General features: G+C 39.2%; 1 protein-coding gene across 1 annotated transcript in view; it reads left to right on the plus strand.

Annotated features, from left to right (window-relative positions):
- Nucleotides 1-20194, plus strand: part of LOC113545745 (receptor-type tyrosine-protein phosphatase delta) — a 370010-nt gene that overhangs the window by 106968 nt on the left and 242848 nt on the right. Inside the window, exons 5-6 of the mRNA XM_026945226.3 lie at nt 15274-15346; nt 18769-18888. The gene's annotated coding sequence lies outside the window, so the exon portion shown is untranslated. The remainder of the gene's footprint in view (nt 1-15273; nt 15347-18768; nt 18889-20194) is intronic.

Genomic DNA, 20194 nt, shown 5'->3' on the forward strand with positions numbered 1-20194 from the left:
CACCGTTGAGTATTTGTATTCCCTGCCACTTCCGGAGAGATTGACTGTTCCAGGATGAGGCTCTCGTGATTTTAATGCTCTATAACTGCACACATTTCAGCATGACAGCTCTAAAAGGCTTTAGAATTCCCAGCCAGCGGAGACGGGATCTGCTAGAAATGCCCTGCTGCTTTAAGTGTGTGCCAGGTATTTTTTTTTTTTTTGTACAGAAGGTGTAATTTTCCTCTGAACATTACGATCAGACAAACAGAGCAGCAACCAATTTAGAGAAAGTGAAAGTTTGATCAAAACAGTCGTTTGAACTTAAATGAATCTGCTATGGTGGCGTAGGCTGAGCAGAGAGAGAGGCATTTCTGCACCTGCTGTATAAATGAACTGTTTGCAAACTATATGCTGAAGATATTTTATGTTAATTAATTTTATCCACACGCTCCACAATTACAGCTGAGAGCACTGCAGAGGGATAAGCAGAGGAGAGACGGAGAGACATAGAGAAGGAATATGAATAACACAGACATGCACTTCTCCACTCCCACCACAGCCTCTCTACTTTTCTCTCTCCGTTATTGCCAAACAGAAAGAGCAGATCTTTGGGTGAAGAGGCCAATCTTCAGTTATCTTTCCAATATACTTGCAGGTCCCCAGGCCAAATACTACAACTCCCATAATCCCTGGCTCACATGCCTGTGAGGCAAGAGAGCCAGAGCAAGTCATGCACCTACACCTTAAGCATGTGGATACCAGATCTCTCTCTCTCTCACACACTCACACACACACACACACACACACACTTTAGCAAGAACCTTGACCTTCAAATGTGGATTATGCTAGGATTTTTTTTAACTCACCAAAAAAGAAATAGTGTATTAGTGAAAATAAAAGAGAGATGGTTCTTTGCAGATTTTACACTATTTTCTATTCCAAATTTAACTGTAGCCAATTCCTATCCATCACTTTTACCATATCTGCATTTGACTGATCACCAAGACACACAAAGCGAAGCCGTGCTTCCTACGGACATTGGATGACCGTCTAATCATCAGGATTTCAAATTCATGACAATACACTGTTGTACCATTCAGCAGACCTGGAAAATGTTTTAAATGTTAGAAAAATATTGCCATATTGACAGTTCACCATTGAAGCAATGGATTATACTTGTCTCTGATGGATATAAAACATCCAAGAGTAACAAGAAACTCTAGAGATCTGATAAGAAGAAAGATATAAAAAGCAACTAGAAGAGAAAAAGCGAGTCGGCGTGAGAAGGGAGTCTGATGTATAAAAAGCTACATTCTGTAATAGGCTCCTGTGAGAAATATTGATTGTATGTCCTCTTCTCAAAAAGCTCTCTATTTACAGACAAAACACAGTTCCCAATCGGGAGATCTTCTTCTCCATCTGGGCTACATGACGTGACAGACTCACGCAGAACAGTTTGAACACGCACTTCTTTTCATTAGACTAGAGAAGTTGCAATGGGACACAAAGGCATGCGGCTCCTGCGCAAAGAATTATATCCATTTCATTCCATACCTGAATCGAAAGTGCATCTCAAAGAACAAAAGCGTCTAACCACCCCAATTCCCTCTTTGTGTTTTCCGCGATCCAGAGCCGTCACTTCGGACAATGTGCAGCGGGCCGCAACTAACAATGAAGCACCCGCGATTATTTCCATCTCCTGTTCTAATTTATCTCAAGCACAAAGCCTTCTCCTTCCCCTCAATTAAAGAATGAGAAGAAAAAAACAGTAATTGAGGAGGGCTTTTGGGGAAGAAAGAGAGACAGACAGAGAGAGAGTGGATGATTCATTAGCCAAGCTCAACTCACTAATATGGAAATAAGGGACGATTGAAGGAAATTTTGCAGTAAACCACACTGGGCGCGTCCCATAGCGGGAGGGCAGGACAGCTGAGGCTAATAAACGCGCCGAGCCTGTTAGAACTAAATCAGTATGGATGCACTGAACTCGTATAAAACACAATATATGCTTTTGTTTTAATCTATAATTTTTCTCCGTTGTTGTAAGAAAGTAGTCTTTTAGGCAAGTGACTCTGTGTATTGTGACAGACCATGTGATCTCTCATGCAATGAGTGAAACAACTATTATTAAAGTCTCTCTCTCTCTTTTCGGTTTCCTTTCTCTCTTCCTTTTCTCAGTTCCTACTTCTCTTTTAATAATTTACTATTTTTAAACTCTTTCTCTGTACACTTCCAATTTCTGGCCATTTTATTAGGGGTTTGTGACAGAGAAAAGACACTCAGAAATAGTTTCCACAGTGTCAAACAGGAAGTGACAGACAACAAGACAACAGATGTGTTGTGAGAATAAGATGCAGCGTGCTGCTAGTAAGGCCTCCTGTGTCCCCGTTCAGATTAGTAATTAACATCCGTCTCGGATGATTGGATCACAAGTGGACAGCGCTAAGCACAAGTGTGAACGGGTTCAAATGCGTCGTGTGATATGATCACTCAGACCGCGCACGGAGACGGTTCTCACTCTACGAAATGTACTCATGGCCACATTTGTGGCATGAAAGCTAATGCATCTTGAGGCGTCAAAAGAAAGCCTATATATATATATATATATATATGTTAGTAAGTAATTTTTAATACTAAACATATCAGCCACTCCAAAGGTCTCCTCTTATGTGTGGTTCTTCTGCCATTCTCAGCATGAACTTTGCTAACTATTTATGATGATATAGAGTGAAAAGAAAGACACCACAAATTAACAATGTTAGTATTTTGTTGCAAAGCCAGATTCAGTTTCTTGGCTGAAACAAATGAAATATGTCCTGGAACATCACTCCTTTCACGTTTCCTTTGACAGTATGTAATTCTCCATTACCGTTTGCAGAGAAGCCGCTCTCACCATCGTGCTTCACTGTGGCTATGGTGTTCTTGGGTTCATATGTGCTTCTTTCTCCGAACATAACGAGCTGAATATATTGCTAAAAAGGGGCAGAGATGATTCTGGTGCAGTTCATTGCTTATTATTCTCTGTGTAACTGTTGTTTCTGCTGCTTTCAGGTCATCCTGCAACTCTTTTCAAGTGACTACTGGCTTCTTTCTTACCTTCCTTATCATTAGTCTGAGAGCACGTTGTGAAATCTTGCGTGGCACTCCCGTCCAGGGAGGATTAGTTGTGGTTTCATGAGCTTTCCACCTGCATATTATAGAAGCAGTTGTAATGACAGGGATGCTTAAGGTTTTTGTTATGGCTATGTAGCTTTTTTCAGTCAGGTGTTGTTTAATAATGCTGCCCTGAACTTTAGGAACTTCTTCACCTTCACCCTGACAGTATGTATGAATGGGAATTCTTTAAGACATAAAAAATTAGCTATAACTCGTTAATATATATTTAATGTAAATATAATTAATGATGTATGCCACATTCTGAAATAATGCTCTTAATGTTGGATTGTAAAATAGTGTGCAGGGTGTGCAAGGGGTGGATTATACATTCCGACACTGTATACACTGTTGCTAATCAATAAAATAGCATGAATGAGTTTCAATACTTTTTCATGCTAGGGAAAAAAAATACAAAAGCCAGCTTTAATTCCTGACATTCAGTAATCAGTAAGATTTTTTTTAACTAAGCACCTTTTGTCAATGGCTAATTTACTGAAGTACGTAATCGCCTCTACAATAGGGTGTAAAATGTTTATTTCATAAAATCGTATTTAGTGGAACAAAGACCGAATTGAGCTGATCACAGTGCAGTGCAGAATAAAATCATTTAGATATATAAGTATTTAATTGAATAATAACATGCAATGCAAGATGTGTTTAATTTTAGTGCACCCAGTCCGCTGTACATTGTCTGGAGAGTCCGGTAGCTGCTGGTTGTGTGTAGGACAGAAACAGGTTTAAACATCCACATACACCCCCATGTACACTATATCATGGGGTATATTTATAGCACCGCCTCGTTATTTGTCAGTACCATTTGATCAGTTTGATCTGCCGTCACACGCTTCGTGCCCTGAGAAGTGCTCTGAGGAGTGTGTAGCAGTATGCAGGCTGTTTTTGAGACTTATATAAATGCCTCGTGCAGAGGGGCTGCTTTTAGCTGTTCAGGACTCGGAGTGCGTGTTGTGGGAGAGGAATATTTATAGCCAAGCCGGAGACCAGAAGAAGTCAAACTCCCTGCAGGACCGAGAGGACTGTGTGCAAATAAACTGAGAGAGAGGAGAGAGAGCGTTAGTGTCTGCTGACTCTGTGTGTGTGTGTGTGTGTGTGTGTGTGTGTGTGTGTGTGTGTGTGTGCGTGTGCCCCATCTCTTTCACACCAGAAACCTGCTCTGAGAGATACAGCTGAGAGACTGCTATAACCGTAAAATGAAATATTTTGTTTTGTTTTGTTTTATGTAGGTAGAATTTTGTTGCAGGAAAAAAAAAAAAGGTTAGTTACTGGGGCATCTTGAGTCTCATCTGTGGGTAGACCACAATTGGGTTTGACAGGCCCTCAAACACACTTCAAACACACGCGGACACACACAACACAGAGCTAAATGCTACTCCTACAACTAAACTAGCCCTGATATGTTTAACCTATTCATTTATTTATTTAAAATTTAAATTTAATTTTACTTTAACTCACGTTGACTGACCATGCTGAATGTCCTCACAGTCTAAAAAATTGTCATATATTCCATATGACACACACACACACACACACACACACACACACACACGCACTCACAAAGTCCTTGCGAAATGACAGAACCGTCAGCCCTCCAGCTATCTTTAAAGAGCACTTCATTTCAATGCATCTCATTTGGTAAACAATAAATGTCAAAAGCAGAGGATGGCATGTGCATCGTGTGTGTGGGTGTGTGTGGGTGTGGGTGTGGGTATGTGTGTGTATCTTTGTGTGTGTGTGTGAGTGAGAGAGAGAGAGAGAGACTCATCTTTCAGCTCTGCCATTCTCAACCTTCATTTTTCTCTGAAGGTCATTAATGTGTCAGGGAATATAGCATAGCACAGGGCTTCTCCAACTTTGTGCAGCCAGGGACTCCTTTTAACTGTAAAACAAATCATTTTTATGAACAAAATCCAACTATTCAAATATTAGTTTTATTATTTCGATGTGTAGACTACTATTTATTATAGAGAATGTACTGGAAGAATTAGGCTTGAACTGACATAACTCATTAGGTCCAAGCTGTCATTAGTTATAGCAGAAAGTCAACTAGAAAGAGAACTGAACGCATGGATGTAGAAAGATAGAGATGTAGACAAAGAGAGAGACAAGGATATTGGAAGAGGAATAGAAAGAGAGTGTGAGAGAGATACAGGGTGTGTGGTGAGGAAAAGGCAGGAAAAGAGCATTAAACAATTAACCTGTCGATCAAATCTAACTGACTAGACTGTAGTGGAATAAAAGCACAAAATAATTAGGTTTTCATTTCTTCCTGTGTGGGAGAAAGAAAAATAGTGGAAAATAACTTGTAGTCATTGTGCTTCATTATTTGTAGCAGGACATTCATTGAATATTTGAGAACATTTTACATTCTCCAATATGAGGGGAGAGAAGGAAAAAGGGGGAAAAATGTGTATTTTTAGGAATGGGAGGATGACGTTCAGTCGCCTGTTACTTCACAGCTTGAGGGAACGGTGTGTAATACCACATCACATTGTCAAAATGTTTACATCTCCTGACCTGAAGCTAGTGGGTCATATTTTGGAAGCTGACTTGCATTAGGGGTGTGTATCTTTATCAATAGAAAGAGTCACACTTAAAGGATTCAGTGAGTCAGTGATTCAGTAATTCAAATAAGTAGTGATTTAAAGAGGCCACACCTCCTTTCTCCTGTGTGTGAGTGTGCAACTTTTACAGTTTTCTATTCTTAGAATTCACGTCAAAATACAAGTGTGTGTATGCGTGTGTGTGTGTGGGTGTGTGTGGTATGAGTGCAGCTGCAGTGTAAATGGTTGTATTTATTGTTAATAGAGGGAGTAACTGTGTGAATGGCTATGAGTGGGCATGCCTTGAAGAGCACTGGTGATAATGTGGGCGGGTCTTTGAGTCCATATATGGAAATCTGTTGCATGTATTTTCAAGAATATGTTTTTACTGGTAGCATTATGTTTTTACTGGTAGCATCTGAGGCATAAAACTTTTTATGCCTGTACATGCAGTCATAAAAATGCTTTTGGAGAAACATTTGAAGAGGCATTTCAGGTCATATATTTCTGATACTGTTATTTTGTCACGGGTCTGAGAAACAAGCTCTCGTCATTGTGTTCAGCTCACACTCTGGTGGCATTCGCTAACATTCCCTGTGTAATGACCATTCAGTGTTTGTGACTCTCTTTGTACCTTTGAGTATTTGTGTAAGTGAGTGCGTGTGTGGGTGTGTGTGTGTGAGAGAGAGAGAGAGAGAGAGAGAGAGAGAGAGAGAGAGAGAGAGAGAGAAGAATGACTTGACTTGAGCCCTGGTATGTTTTGTTTACAATTTATCATTATTTGAGCATGCAGAATCCTGATTTGAGTAACACTGCAATTAAACACACAGACACATTACTGTAACAGTCTCTAAAGGCCAGTTTATACTTGACACGTTACTTTATGTGCGTGTACGCAAGCTGCATTGTTCACACACTCACCTGAGTATCTAATGTACATCTGGAAGATTAAAAGTGACATCCACTAGATGGCACGTCAGAGCCAAAACATCCCTGTCCATCTGGATTCCAAGTCAAAGTGTAGAATGTTTAGCGATTTCATGCACAGCAATGTTAAACACTCTAACGAGCGAGGTTTCTTTTTAAACCTTTTAACCATTGTTGTGTTTGTTGTCATGTGCTGCATCTCAAATAGAAAACTCTGACCTTACTTTCGAAAGTATTTACTAATCCAGAAGAGTGGCAGGTAAAACAGAGCTTATGTTAAACACTCTGAAGAGCTCTGTTTCTCTTTAAAGGTTTCAGCCATTGTCGTGAGTGTTGTCATGAGCCGCATCTCAAATCGAAAAAACTCGAAAACGTTCAAAAGTATTTACTAATCCAGGAGACTGGGAAGCAAAGCAGAGCTTTCGGCGGGTTTGAAGGCTACATGAGAGGTTTTTAAAATTTAAATGCTAAATGTAACAGAAAAAGGAGTACTTAACAACAGTCTAGAGTTATACATACTGCAAGTATATGATTTGAGACACAATGTCCAATGCGACACAACTTAAAAAGAACAAGAAACTGTTGTTTATATTCTTTATGTTTTTCTATTATAGTTCTAATCAAGGTTGTATCATCTACTGGAGTTGGAGTGAGTGCTTTCTGACTAAATTAGGAGGTTAGCTGTCCAGGTGTCTGCTCTTTCTACAATTATCTTGCACATGTTTCTGTGTGTGTGTGCTCTCACCTCAGTGATTCTTTCGTCACTGGGGAGTTTATCCTTCATACTGTCACCCTCTTCTTCCTCATTAGTGGTGTTGAGCTGAATTTCTGCAATGTCTATAGGGAAAAAAAGTGCTCTACTAGTAAAACTGGCTTGACTCACACACACACACACACTTTCAGACAGAGTGACTGAGCAAGTGAGTATTTAAATTGTGTCCTACTTCTGAATACGGCAATAAAGCCATGCATTCGGGGACTAATATAGAGCAAGCCCAAGAAAGCACCGCAGAGCCAATAGCGGAATACATTAGCCTGTCAAAATGGAATATTCAGTAAGAACATAAACACTCCTCACATGAAGAAGAGCATTTCCCGCTCTCGTTTACACACACACACACACACACACACACACACACACACACACACACACACTCTAGACTGTTGCCAGTTTCCCTGTTCACTCCTCTAGGATGAGTGTTTGTATGTACTCGTGCTCTGGTTTTTTCCAGTTAATTAATACCACTGGCTGTGTCTATACACAGGTATGCCTCACGAGGACAGTGCTTGGCGATAAACTATTCACCTGTGTCTAAAACAACACAGTTCTAGTACTCAACAGCCTAAAAGTACATTTGCCCAAAAAGTTCCAGAGTACTTCATCCCAAAAAGTCTTCACAGTCACTCAACTCCCATTCACTTGCAACGAGAAGCGCAATTTTGACGTTGTCATGAGAATCAAGACTAAATGTTACAATTTTGCAATTCACTTTCCAAATGTGGTTAAATGCATCATCCTAAACAGTTTCATAATGAAGAAGATTCATTTTCCGACAGTCTAAAACACTTTAACTGGAACACTTCTTTAGAACTGAACAATTTATCCACAACAGTTACAGAAAGCATTGCCTTGTAGGGATCTGTAATATATTTAAAAGCATTGTTCCTATGAAAATCAATTAAAAATTATCACAAAAAAGAATTTGTTCAAGTTTAGATCACATTACCATAAACTCCTCTAGAGTACTTAATTTTTGAATACTGTGTTCTGGAAATTTTACAAAACTTTAGCCTAGAATACACTGTTCCAGCTGTCCTGGAACAATTAGTGTAAAAGTTTTAAAAGAAATAGTAGTAATAGTGGCCTAGTAGTTCTAGTAACTGTAGAACCTGTACGTTCTATAGACTTATTTTAAGCTGAATAGTTAATAGTTAAGCTGAATAACGAACACCTTGATGATGTGTATATACTTTATTTGTGTATGTATGGTGTTATTGGAAAACAAAAAAGTGATGGGTGTGGCCCATCGAGAACCGGAGCTACTGTTGCCACCTGGAAGTTGCATTTTTTTCCTATTACAGCACATCCTGAAGTGTTTTATTCCTTGTATACCACAGCAATTTCCCAACAGTGTCATACGTTTCACATCAAATTACGTTTAATGTTTTGGATCAGCTGCAAAACAAGTTAGTTTCTGTTATCACTTACATTGTAGCAACTATCAGCAGTCCTTTCCTCATCTGCCTCTCTTGTTTCTCTCTTGATGTTTATAAGACAAATAAAGACAGCTTGTCATTTCACCAATAAATCGAAAAGCCTTCTGTCCTGAAGACTTTCTCGTTTCTGGAAAAAAAATAAATAAATAAAAAACTCTGACTTTTACAGACCACCACCACTTCCAAAAATGCCATATAAACATCTCCTAAACATAGAAAACAGCCATACAAGTCCTTGGGAAAGTTGTTACTATGGAAACGATAATATATTAGAATAAGCGCATTAATATAAATCTTGCTGTCAGAATTATTGTCAGAGCTGCTGACCAATCAGAATCGAGAAGTCAACAGTGCTGCGGGATAATATATATTATACAGCAGCACTTTTTAATTCCTGATTCTGATTGGTCAGTAGGTGTTGATTCATTTTCGATAAGAGTAGCTGTGACAGTGGTGCTAGCTTCAAGGCAAATCCTAGGTTTATATATCAGTGTACACCGGGTCATTTATGCAGTTATCCAATCAGCCAGTCATGTGGCCGAAGCACAGTGCATAAAATCATGCAGACACAAGGTCAAGAGCTTCAGTTAATGTTCACATCACACATGATCTCTGTGACTTTAACAAAGTCAGAGAGATCACCTGAAACCTGAACCTGTATTTGCATAATCTTTTTGCATTGCGCTGCTGCCCCATGATTGGCTGATTAGATAACTGCATGGATGTGCAGGTGTACAGGTATTCCTGTGAGTGTAGTGTAGGAATCGTTCCAATACTTTTTTTCCTATTGTACCACATCTGGGCTGCATCACTTGATTATTCTCCCATAACAGCTTGTCTCATAGTGTTTTATTCATTGTGTGACTCCTCCACCCGTCTTCATTAACCCAATGATGCAATCTTGAAGCCCTGGCCTGTAACCAATTAACCAAGGAACAGGAACCAAATTTAATTTACAGACTACAAAGCCTTTAGTTTTAGCTAAATGAGTGAACGCTCTCCTTTAATTAATGCCTACAGCACATACGTATATTGACTTCACATCTCCTGGGTCAATACGAAGAGCATGAGGACGTATGTTGATGTGTTTATTAAAGAAAAAAAAAAGATTCGGGGTTTTCTGTGTGTGCCCATGTGTGTGTCCAGATCCCTCGACAGCAGAGTATTGCGCGTGCAGGTATGTCACATCGCTCCATATCTGGGTCACTAATGGAGTTACACATTACTGGATCAATAGCACAGACTAGTGGTTAATTTAGGAACTGCCAAAACACCCCTCGGCAAGATCCTTCCCACTTATGTCATCCCATTCCAGATTTATCTTATCTTTCAGTCACTTGCGCAGCCCTCCACATTTCTTCTACACTTTTCTGTATTCTCTACCCATCCTATTTTTCTCCCTTTTTTCTCTTTGTCTTTTTGGTTTGTGCCTCTCTTTCTCTCTGTGTGCTTTAGATTTATGACTATTGCTTTATTTTCCTCCCCCTGCCGTCTAGCCCAGTTAAGAGCAGCAAGGAGTTTCTTCCAGAACTTCAAAATTAATGTGTGTGTGTGTGTGTGTGTGTGTGTGCGTGAGGTTTTGTGTTTGTGTGTGTGTGTGTGTGTGTGTGTGTGTGTGTGTGTGTGTGCAAAAAGAGAGAGAGAGAGAGAGAGCGAGCACTGCATTTACATGACCTAAAAAAGCTCTTCTGCTTTCCCCTGCTCATAAATCATACACACCCACACACAAATAAGATTTATATCATGACAAGAAGGTTTATATAATAAATCTCAAATACACTCTGCATTATTTTACTCAGCCAGGTTGCTTTTTTTTTCTATCCTGAGAAACCTGCAGGGTTTTTGGAGAATCTGGAAATAGTGTATCTCCTCACATTAAAAAAAAAGGAAGGGCATTAGAGGTACAGTGAGTTTGCCAAAACTATGATGTAGTTCCAGCCAGTGCACTCTTAGTTATCTCCAGAACCAGCGTTCACAGAAGGCATGTGTTTGAATACATATATGTGGAACTCTTCAGGATGGAAAAGCTAGTCATGAGCTAACTTGGCAAGACATATGAGAAAATGTTATCAGCAAAGCATAAAGTAAAGAATGAATAATACTGTAACTTGTACGTGGTTCATAAGGGCTTTTCTGTAAGGATGATGTCAAGGGAAATCAGCCCCGTCTCTGCACAAGCTCATCTGAAGCTGGTAAGACCTTTAATTCCCACATGCTCAGGGATTTTAGCATTTTTTTCCCTTCCGTATGCAAGCATTGAAATAAGATGAGAGCTAATAAAAAGCGGCAACATTCAGCGCCTCCTACTGTGACCTAACAGGAATCGTGGTCTAATTGGAGCACTGGATGGATGAATGGCTGGATGGAAGGATGAAGGAATGGATAAAAGGATGCTCCTGTGGGATTGTAAGACAGAAGGTGATACTCTCTGCTAGCCCTTTATAGACCCGAAGGCCACGTATGCTGAGGCAGGAAATAGTTTTATAATATATGATCAATGCTATCATTTTCAGCAGAGAGAGTGCAGGAACGCAGCGAGGCAAAGCTCGGGTTTCTTAAAAAGGCCTTTAGCCAGACACCTCGTCTTCCTTTATTCAATTTCACCTCCTTTACCTAATGCTTTTTCCTCCTTTTCTCTCTCTCTCGCCATCTCACTTGATCTGTTTGTCTTCTTTAGCTTTAAATCACACTCATTTATTGTATACCTTTTCTTAATTTTTCTCTCTCTCTCTCTCTTGTCACACTCCATATAATATCCTGTCCCATGTCCCATCACACTCATGTCCCATCACACACCTCATATCCTGTCACTCTCCTCATGTGTCATATACAGTCCTCATATCCTGTCACACTCATCATATCCTGTCACTCTCCTCATGTGTCATACACACTCCTCATATCCTGTCACTCTCCTCATATCCTGTCACTCCCCTCATGTCTCATACACAGTCCTCATGTCCCGCCACACTCCTCGGGTCTCATACACACTTCTCATGTCCCATCTCACTCCTCGTGTCTCATACACTCTCCTCATGTCTCATACACACTCGTCATGTCTCGTACACACTCCACGTCCCGTCACACTCCTCATGTCCCATCACACTCCTCATGTCGCACACACTCTTAATGTTGAACATATACTTATGAGATCACATGTGATGACTAAAATCCAGATTTTCTCATACATCATCAAAAGTTTATTTTAAACACAGACTATCTAAATCCTTATTTTCTGTTTCAGTCAAAATGCACCATTTCAAGTTTGTAGTTCAAGTAGTACACTAATAGCATATGTGTAGTAGTTTCTTAATTATTTTCACCTTTTATTTAGAAAAATCATATCACTACAGAATTTTTATTTTATTGCAGTGTTTTCTCAGTCTCTGACCCTGTATATCTCCACTTCTCTCCCAGTTTCTTTCTTCTCCTTTTCTCTCTCTCTCTCTCTCTCTCTCCCCTACTGTGTCTCTATCAATTTGCTCCACCTCTCAGTTGGTACTTTGCACCTTTTAGTCTACCATCCATGTGTCTTTTTTTTTCTCAGACTCCCTCTCTCTCTTTTTTTTTCTCAGTCTCTCTCACCATTTATTTCTAGCCTTTTCTGTCTCTCTCCTCCTTGTTTCAGTTTCCTCTTGCTTGTTCTCTCTCTCTCCCTCTCTCTCTCTCTCTCTTTGTCTCTCTCTGTCCCGTTGCCTTGTCCAGACTGGAACGGATTGCGCTAATTATCGGCGTGTTTTCAAGCGTGCGTGTGACACACAGCCAGCTGTTCTCAGCAAAAACGCACAGCAGAAACTGAGACGCTGCTTCCCTCTCACTCGTGCTGGGCGCGGCGAGCACTGTGTTGACAGCTTCTGACAGAATGGTGTCAGATTTGTGTGATGTGAGCGTGTGTGTGAGCGCGCGCGTTTGGAGCACTCGGCACCTGAGAAAGCTGGTAGATATCCAGCACACACTCCTGCTGTGAAGAGTGGAGGCAGTGTGGTGTGAAACAGACTCTCCTCTCCAAACACAGCAAAAGTTTTAATCACCAAGGGAAGCTTTAAATTTAGAACAGCACAGATCAAGTGCCATATGCTCTCAGAGAACTCATTTAATTGTTGGACTGGTGCATAATATTGTAGATATTTTAACTACAACACAATAAACCGAGCTCTTAAAAGGAAGTAGCTGTATGTAATAACAAGATGCTTTTTTTGTAACCACGAGATACATATTTCGTAATAACGAGATGCTGATAGGGATTTTTTTCTTCCGTGGCAGAAATGCACTTCCGTAACTATGGACAGAAGTATAAGCAAAATTTTTTGCCTGCAAATCATTAAGCTAATTACACAAGCTAATTAATTAGCGTGCTAACTGGGCGGAGCACGAACACGGCGCTCTTTGTTGGCGCTCAGAATGAAAGCGTTCATTTTTAGATCAAACTGCAAGAAAGGGAATAAACCTTTTGATCTAGTGAGTAAACAGCCGTTCTTGCATAATTAGCTTGTGTGAGTATAAACACAAAACTCTCTGGGGTTTCAGTGAAGAGGCCACTGAGAGAGATGAGAAAACTTTCTTTACCCCTTTTCATCCTTCCCTTTCTCTTGTTCTTGAAAAAATGAAGGAAATGCTACGATTGTCTCATTAAGAACAGGAAATAAGTGACAAATGTGCCTCATTAACTTTAGTCCTGCATTTTTCCTCAGACCAAAAAACCGTCAAAATAGTCAAGCGTACATCCGACTATACAGTACAAGAGATAATAAGGAGGTAATGAGGCACTTGAAGAAAAATAAATTAATAAGACATAATGCTCAAATCCTGCTTTTTTTTTTTTTTTTTGCTGTGCCCTTTCACATCGACTGCTTTGTTCTGATAGTGTGTGGAAGTGTTATCTCCGTATCCACTGCTCGCTTTCCACCATTGATTACTCGAGACTGGGAGTGAGTGGCTTTAGTGTAAGCTTGTTTGCAACACTCTGCCATCGATTGTTTGGATCTGGACTTGTGCGGGGTCACTGCAGTTCTGCTCAGTCGATCAGCAAATCAATTCACTTCCCTGCAGACAGTGAGGGCAAATTAACACTTTTCAGTATACAAGTTGGAGATGTTGCTGCTGCCACAATCGATTCACGGCGGTGAAGATGGTATGATTACATCTGAGAAGTTTGATTTATTCGATTTATTTCAATAATTGAGCTCCCATGTTTGCAATTCTTGAATCTGGTTCTGTAGAAAAAAATTAACTTTCACAATGGTCTACTTATTTATGTATCCAATCATCTAAGATATGATACGATGATACTTTTGTACTAGTCTAACGCGTAATGGAGTATAAAGTAGCTGACACGTAATAGAAGTCTGTCTTACCTGAAATCTTTTTTCCAGAAATACAGGCCTAAATCATCTTCAGATAATTGTTTGCCATTGTTTCAGACTTTTATTTGTGTTTATTTACAACTCGTGATTCCTATTTACAAATTAAAGGCAATACAATTCCAACTTTCTCTAACGTTATTATCAAACTGTAGCTTTTCTGATACAATTCTACCTTTAAACTTTGGGAGGCGGGGCCTAAGTAATCATACCGAATCCCAAACTGTGCCAACAAGTAAAAAACGTTTCTGTTTATCCAAGATGGCAGCCGTATAAATTTACCATGTTCAGCTATATTGTTGTGTTTTGGTCATGTTTATCTGTTATATTTTTACAGTAAAATCACAGTATTATACATACTATCAAGTTTAAAAAGCATTATAACCAAATATGAACCACGTACGTTCAGGATTTCCTCTAAAGTGTTCATGGCTGCATTCACATTCCAAGCTATTTTGCACAATTCAGATTTATTTATTTATTTATTTATTTATTTTTCTTGGATCAGATCTCTCTATCTTGATGCTTCACATCAATTTCTTGGGCAGTTTTTTTTACTGCACTACTCAGTTTCCAGTTTACCTTGAAATGATTACCCAAACATCAAATAAATCACCAATTTCCCCATCCATCACTGAATAAAGTCCCCGCTGGATGATTACGATGACTGTGATATGCACACACACACTGTGAAAAAAGCACACGAATTCCCACATGAGCATTCTCATTCATGTATCCAATCTAGGACCATGTTTGAAAGTTGCTGAGGTCTGATTTGAAAACACAGTCCATGCAGTCTTTAAAAAAACATATCTGTCACATTAAGGCAGAAAATCAGATTTGTGTGACTTCAACCTGGTAATGTGAACGTAACCATTTTTTCTTATGCCTTCACTGAAAACTATGTAGTGCAATGCTATCTCCAGATTTCTGATGCCTTTCAAATTAGGCACAGACATTGCTCATAAGTGTTGCCTACCCTTACAGCCCCCTGTGACTTAATGATATTGTCTGGTTATATGGTCTCACTCTTTATCTCTCTCTTTCTCTCTGTTTGTCTCTCTGTCATGTTCCAGGGAAATTCTGAGGAGTTTTATTCTTTCATTCCTCTGGCTGGAGCAGCTCAGCAGCGTCATCCTCCTTCAGCCGGTAAGACTGAACATCACATGTTTCCGAGGCAGTAAATGTCAGCAAAGCACAGTCTCTTAATCTAACTAAATTATGCCCAAATGTCAAATGACAGACCCTGAACCACTTGCTCCAAATGTTATGTAATGTTGACCTTAAACCAAGAGGTGCGAGCCTGAGCACACATCTTCATCAGATCAGTCCAAGCAGATGTTTATCTTAAAATAGCTTTATTCTTGCTGGAACTCGCATGTGATTTATTAACTCTCTAAGTGCTAATGGCTTTGTCCATGAAAGCAATGCTGCCACAGCCTTGCACGTAGACTTGTTTATTTGAAATAACAGGAGCTAACAAAACTAGCAAGCACATTAACAGAGAGCTCGTTTTTCGATTAAAGAACTTCAGTAGTGAATATAAGTCAAATTTATGCAAAACATATTCTAATCTATGCATGTGTTGTTATGAGGCGGTGAATGATTTTTTCTTCCTCTTTATAACAGACTCGATTTACATTGTGCTTTGAAGTTTCAGCTCAGCAGGAGCTGGAGTCATTTGTAATGCATTTTTAGGTCTAAATACAGATCAGTGAGGGTTATGATCATGTCACGAATATTTTAGAACTGCATTTAACCATATGGCACACTGATGCCTCTTTATTCTAGTGGTGTACTCAAATTCATTATTTATTTACTGGATTGCTTTTTCTACAATGGCCACAGAATTCATGTTAAACAACAGCCACACTTGGTACAGCCAGAGAGACAGACAGGCAGGCAGACAGACATAGTAGTAGCCAGGAAACTTATTCACACTGTTTAATAAGTAGCTTGTATTTGCTTATTTTTGTTGGAGTGAATGATGTTTCGGAGTTCTATGCTATATGAATGATGTTTCGGAGTTCTATGCTATATGAATGATATCAGAACATGTTTTTTTTACACGCACTGGATACTGTATTAGGAATACCTGCTCAATGCAATTATACAGTCAGCCAATCGTACAGCAGTAGCACAATGCATAAAATCATGCCGAGGCATGTCAAGAGCTTCAGTTAATGTTATACAATCAAACGTCAAACATTAGAACGGGGAGGAAATGTAATATCCGTGGCATGGTTGTTGGTGCCAGATGGGCTGGTCTGAGTATTTCAGAAACTGCTAATCCTCTGGAATTTTCACACAGTCTCTAGAGTTTGCACAGAATGGTGCAAAAAACAAACAAACAGAAACATCCAGTTAGCAGCAGAATCACCTTGAGGAAAGAGGCCATAGCATAGAAGAATGAAGAATGACTCAAATAACTAGTCTTTACACCCCTCGTGAGCAGAAAAGCATCTCAGAATGCACAAAAAGGGCTGAAGACTACATCAGGTTCCACGCCTGTCAGGTGTTCCTAATAAAATGGATGGTGCGTGTACTGTACTTGGAGAAAAATAGGCTGTTAGAGACCAAACGACTGTGCTGTGTCAACTTAGTAGCCATTAATCTAAGAATCTCCTCGAGCCGTGGTCCATCCTCAGTCTTACTGATGACATTTAGTAAAAAGTTACAGCTGTCATGACCCCTCTGTCGGAACACTGCAGTGTGTCTGGCTGAAACACGCTCTGTGGGCGAGCACCTCTCATATTTGATGGATAAATGATACCATTTCCATAAAATATTGCAATCAGAGAGCTTTTAAATATAGACCTGAATGAGGCATTTCAGAGTGCTCAGAACTTCCAGGGATGGCTTGACATTTATACAGAAGTGCTGTAATACTTTATATTCTATAACTCGACTCTTAAATAATAACACCACCACCACCTACAGTATTAAGTTTAGTATATACTTTAGTTTAATTTGTATAGTAGATTTAACAAAAGCAATTGTCACAAAGCAGCTTTACAGAATCTGAATAATTTAGATACCTAATGCATGGAGATGAAAAACTCCCTGAGATGACACGAGGAAGAAAAGAGACTGTAAAGGGAACCTCTCACTTAGAGTGTACATATTTACGAACATTATGTATTATAGCTCCCAAAAATACCTCAATATATTGTGTTACATATGTGCTAACAATATATGAGGTCATGGAGGACCACGGGTTGTGTTTGCTCAGAGCTTCTGCTCAGAATCTGAAGGTAAACAGACTGGTATTGCAGGCTGAGAGAATGAGAGAGAAATGCAAACAGAAAATGGTACAGTGAGATGATAAACTCTTCCTGCAACTTTTTCAAGCATTTCGGATTGAGTGTATTGATCTACAATGAGATCATTTTATATTTAATATTACTGCAAGGATGTAAAATGCAGAAGTGCAGATGGAAAGTAGAGCATGGGTCCAAAGTCTGAGTGCACCATCAGTAATACTAACCCAATGATATTTCTTAAACAATATGATATACGCACAATCTCCTCTTTTGTTTCATTCAATTATTTTAAATTAATATTAGAGGTAGCAAAGATGGATTTTGTGTGCTAATATTTTGGAATGTTACTGGGAGTCACATTCAGACAAGCCACGTTTAGGTTAATACGTGCTATTTTTTTAATATCCTGACCCAGTGCTAGTGTAGTGTAGTTCAGAAAGACTAATGTCCCCATCCATCTAACTCCGCTAAACAAACCAGTCTCAAATCCAATTTTAAAAACCTCTCATGTCGCCTTCAAACCTACTGAACGGTCTGGTTTGTGTACCAGTCTTCTGGCTTGTCTAGATTAGTAAATACTTTTGAATCTATGGTCAGAGTTTTCAGTTCAAGATGCCGCCCATGACAACAATCACAACAGCTGAAAGTTTTAAGAGGCACAGAGCTTGTCAGTGCGATCCAGTGATATTTCTTAAACAGTATTAAAATATTCTTCACTAGTGTAAGTCCAGATGAGGGTATTCTTACTACACTGATAACAGTAGGGAGTAAGCATGCACTGAAATGTATTAATTTATCTCTGAAAATCCGAGCGAATTCCAGCATGCCAACATTTTCCACCAATTTCAGCAGCTTGATCTCTAGTGCTGCATATTTTTGAACACTTTCAGTGAAAACAAAAGTAATATCTGTTCTGTTTTGGATAATTGTGAACTGGGTTGAGGTGGAAACTGCAAGTTGGATTGGAAACAGTGTGTCCAATTTGGCAGTCGATGATTGTTTCCTGTGCCCAGTTCTACATTTTCTACATTTTATGGCATCACTGATAATGACACTTCCATTTTCATGTTTTTTTTTTTTAACAGTGCATGTTAACATTTTATGCTACATGCTATTAAAATGGTTGTTTAGTAACATGTATATCATTACAATGTACAAATGAATAAATAAATAAATAAATACATTTTTTCATCAGTTTTCATTGGCACCTCGTTATCACCTAAAGGACTAAATGAACTAATTAAGTCGACATCATGTATTAATTAATAGTTGACAATTAACACTGCTCTCTCTCTCTGTCTCTCTTAGGTGGGCTCAGTACTATTCACACCCTCTTGGGGGCAGATGCAGTGTGAGAAGAGTGCATGTCTAAAGGTTTAACATCGTCATGACACAGGCGTGATCCGATCAGAAGAGTCTCCGCTCTGGGTGAGTGAACATTACTGTAATTCACTCCCTGGACATTCTCTCATTTAGATAAAGATCTTTCCTCTTCAGTTTGACCAGAACGCCTGCCGTTCGACGCATTAAACTTTATCTATTCATTATCTAGTTTGCCTGGAATTATGTCCAGGGTTCAATGCATTTTATAGTAGAAAGTAAGGTAAGTGGCTCCACAGTATGATCTCACTTCATCCTCTGGGGTTCTGCTGAGATCTGTGTGTATGCAGAGAATGCGGATTGATTCAGAAAAACAAGACATAGACATGGGTTTGAAATATAATCATTAACATTATTATTTTTTTTGGTGTCAGGATTTCTCACATGGGAACATGCAGTAGCACTTTCCTAATATAATCATTACAAAAGTGCCTATAACTGCCAAATGGTAAGCACAAAAACCCACAAGTATTAAAATCCCATCTGAGCACTTGATACCAGCTCTTGTGGGTAGTACGGGGATTAGTGTCGTGCAGGTAGCAGGCGCATATTAAAACAGCTTTTTAGGAGAAAACAGCAGCAATAATCAAGCTGTTTGTGTTGTTTTTGTTTTTTTGTTTTTTGTTTTTTTGTCCAAGCATCGGCAGTTCTTCTCTCCAGCTCTTCCATTTCAAGCTCCATTTGATTCTGAATGAGCTCATTGATTTCTCAGCAGGGAAAAAAAAAAATATCGACGCCTCTGCGCCACCTTGAACCGTTCTCCAATACAGCTGAATAGGGCTCATTACATCTGATCGTAATTAAACTAATTATCTATTCTAATACAGAGAGAGAGAGAGAGAGAGAGAGAGGAAGGGAGAGAGAGATGTCGCAAATGCTAATAGAGTCAGATCGTCTACAATTTTGGTGTATTATATGTTAAAAAATAATAAAGTAAATAAATAAAGAAATAAAAGTGCAGGACAAACACTCAGAAGCAAATTGTGTTTCTATCCAGACGTCAGTTCTAACATTCAGGATACAACCCAAGTCTAGGCAGTTACAATTACAAGTTAGTTGTTTCTTATTATATCATTTCTTATTAAAGCTATTGGGAAGATTAAGAATACAAATTGTTCTTAATTGATCTGTTTTTAGGCAATCTGAAGGGCCGTGTTCAGTAATTATATAAACACACCGCCTTTAGATACTTTATGGGGTGGACCTGTTTTAGATATTAGATATGTTTAGAAATCAATTAGAATACATATCTGTTTCACAGCACACATACACACACACACACACACACACACTCTCTCTCTCTCTCTCTCTCTCTCACGGTGAATCGCTCTTTGCCTCAAATAAAAGTCCAACG

The sequence above is a fragment of the Pangasianodon hypophthalmus genome, chromosome 28 (genome assembly GCF_027358585.1).
Source record: "Pangasianodon hypophthalmus isolate fPanHyp1 chromosome 28, fPanHyp1.pri, whole genome shotgun sequence".
Taxonomy (NCBI): Eukaryota; Metazoa; Chordata; class Actinopteri; order Siluriformes; family Pangasiidae; genus Pangasianodon; species Pangasianodon hypophthalmus.